This window comes from Schistocerca serialis, chromosome 6, assembly GCF_023864345.2.
Source record: "Schistocerca serialis cubense isolate TAMUIC-IGC-003099 chromosome 6, iqSchSeri2.2, whole genome shotgun sequence".
NCBI classification, from domain to species: Eukaryota; Metazoa; Arthropoda; class Insecta; order Orthoptera; family Acrididae; genus Schistocerca; species Schistocerca serialis.
The window spans coordinates 49033024-49036058 of NC_064643.1; the positions used below are offsets into that span (position 1 = coordinate 49033024).

The 3035-nt window shown below is 37.1% G+C and overlaps 1 long non-coding RNA gene across 1 annotated transcript; it reads left to right on the forward strand.

Moving 5' to 3' along the window:
* Window positions 1-2110: 2110 nt before the first annotated feature.
* LOC126485132 (uncharacterized) lies at window positions 2111-2764 on the forward strand. The gene is made up of 3 exons (XR_007587910.1): window positions 2111-2164; window positions 2323-2429; window positions 2606-2764. It is a non-coding gene; the product is annotated as an uncharacterized LOC126485132 (long non-coding RNA).
* Window positions 2765-3035: the final 271 nt, after the last annotated feature.

A 3035-nucleotide genomic window follows, 5' to 3' on the forward strand; every position in this document is an offset into this window, starting at 1 on the left:
GTATCTGCAACACTAGAACTGAGTGTTTGAACTGCTAAGCTGATATTCATCTTTTTATTAACATAATTAATATGTTGTCCTGACAACTTGCTAGCAAATGTCATGCCTTCCTCAATTTGCAACTCATTTAGTTCTTTTAAGTACTACACTTAATATGGCCATTTGTAGACTACACCTACTTCTGCTAATGCATTTCGGGCAAGTTTCACTAAATGACACATATCCAAAACACAGTAAACATTGTGGTTTGAAACTGGGTGAAGGAACTGAGAAGAAAAAACGTTTTGATTAAAAATTAATACTGCATCCCAATGAACGAAGAGTACTTACATTTGTCTTTGTGCCATTGCAAGTGACTGCCCAAATTCTGATGCCTGAATTGCTTAGCCTCTGCAGAGCAGAGTTTATTAACTTCGCCTGCACACTACCATCAAAGCCATTCACTAAAAAAATACGCTACAGGACATTTAAAGTTACCTTTTATGGACACAAGCATAAAAACTAATGCCTCTGAAGCTTCTTTCACTTCTTTTGACTGTTCAACTTCTCCTTCAAAATCTACAAAACCTGTATACCTCTTAGTTTCCTGGTCCCACACTACCTGTTTTCTAATTGCCATACTGTCTATTATGAGGCTAGAATCTTTAAATTCAGTCCTCACTTGATGGTTAAATTCAAAGTACCTGAACACACCACTTAAAAAGCCAGGATCACAATTCACAGTCCCTGCCCAACGAGAAATCAGTGATTTGTGAGGCAGAGGCATTAATGTCTGTAAATATTCATACGCCTTAGGAGAGTAAAAATACACTGTCACTGCAAACATTTTAATGTCTGTTTTGTACCTGTTTCCCTTGGATGACACACAATTATTCAACAAATTGCACACTAATTCCACCTGAGTCCCTGTTTGTTGATTCAGGAATTCATGCAGCTTCTCTGTTAGATGACCCTTCTTTTTCAGAGCACTTATGATGTCTTTCATTGAATAGTTTTTCTTCTCTCTTCTCCTAATTTTTCCTGCAGGCTCTTGATTTTTCTACTCAGTGACTCCACAACATCTGGTAAAAAACTGCATGTGTCAGTGGCGTTGTCAATCATTTCTATTTGTGTTTGAGATTCACATTCCTTAGATGTTTCACAACTCTGAGAAAACTGAAACAAGAATAGAATACAAGTAGTACAGGCATGAAACAAAGTTTGGCAAGTACTTATTTGAAAACATGTTTGTTTGAAAACAGAAACAATGTTTATTTGAAGTGACTAACCTGTTAAATATAATCATGAGTTTCTACAGTAGGCTGTTCAGTTGTTTTTCTAATCTGTCGCCTTGGTTGCTTTTCCTTGGGCATTAAATGCGTCGGAAACGCTAACTGTGATGGCACTGCATCAGGCTTGAGATGCCATCTCGAAGTACCAAGCCTTACTAAATAATCTTCTTCCAAGAAGTCATCTCCACACAAGAAACTAGCCCTTGTAGGCGTGAAACCTTTGCGTTTAGTGGCAATGACCCACTGTTTCAGCAAATCGCCTTTTTGCAGAGGAAACCTGTCCAAAACAGAAGACACATTGTATCATGCAAGGCAACGACCAAGATATTTACGAGATTATTGTCATTTCTTGACATTCAATTATTAACTGTGGAAAGTTAAATTACTTTCTTTGTTCCACCGTTTCGTACAGTTGTATGCAGAGCACGAAATAACCATTTTACACTCACAACATACACTTCGTTAACACCAAGAGAAACTTTTTGCCTAACTAAAAGATGGCGGACGATATAAACAAACACTCCTGAGACGGCACGGATAGGCACTATGTTCAAAGATAGTACATGTACAACCAGTTAGTATGGAGATCACTGGAATTGAGCAAGTAGTGATGGGCTAAACTGCGTTTTTCCGATATCAGTGATTTCTGTGAATGCTACTTTTCAGTATCTGTTATTCTTAACTGTGATTTGTCGCAGTTAAGGAACCTAAGTCGCGTATCCCTCCGCCACTGCTATTTATGCTACTTCCGCGATTTCTGCTACTTCTGCTATTTCTGTGACTTCTGCTACTTCTGCGATTTCTGTGACTCCTGCGATTTCTGCGACGTACCACCGTAAGAAAAAGTTACATCTGTCCACACAGAAAATTGCATCTCAACAAACCTGTCATTGGTAAGTATGTTTTACGTTTATTCTTCCGTTGGCTTTAATTTTGTATTAAAGAAACAACTGTGAAAATATTAATAGTGTAATTAATATGTAAGTAGCCGCACAGTACCGTAATAGTTCGTGTTTAGAAAATGAATTCTAACATATTGTTATGTTCATAGGTACCTGAACTACATTTCAGTCACTCAGTAAAGTGATAATTCAAAATATCATTGTCAACAGATCTGAAGAAATTGCCAGTCTTTAGACCGTTTTCGTCAGACGAGAGGTTAGTTTCTAAGCGTTTTGATGGACTTAATTACTTCAGTGAGATCGTTCTTGCGAATGTGATATAGCAAATATTAGCAAATGTGATATAGCAAATATTAGCAATCTACTCTGTCAATTATATTGCTAGTAATTAGTGACAGCAAAAATTGTTTAATAATCCTTGTGTTTTTGCAGACGCAGTTCTGACTGATTACTGGTTGCTGTACATATCTATCCACATCAAGGCTGTTGAGAGAGACTCGTGAAGATTCAAGACAGCTCTTAGAGGATTTGCAGTTTAAAAGTGAAATAATTATGAAATAAGTGTGTGACTGATTAAAGTGTTTTATTGAAGTTGTTCTGCGATTTTAAAGGAATAATAAATGTTAAATACATTGAGTGAATAATAAAAATATCATTTTCCACATGTTAAGCCGTCCTATACCCGTAATTTTCCGCCACTTATTTATTGGTAAACACTTGTTGGATACCGACGTGCTGCCCCCCCCTTTCTCCACAATCTTGGTGTGACACTGACCTGTAACATATCCCGAAGTCTACAATATGCATTTAGAGGCTGTTGATATGAAAGTGGGAAGTACAGATCTTCCATTTAAATCAGGAA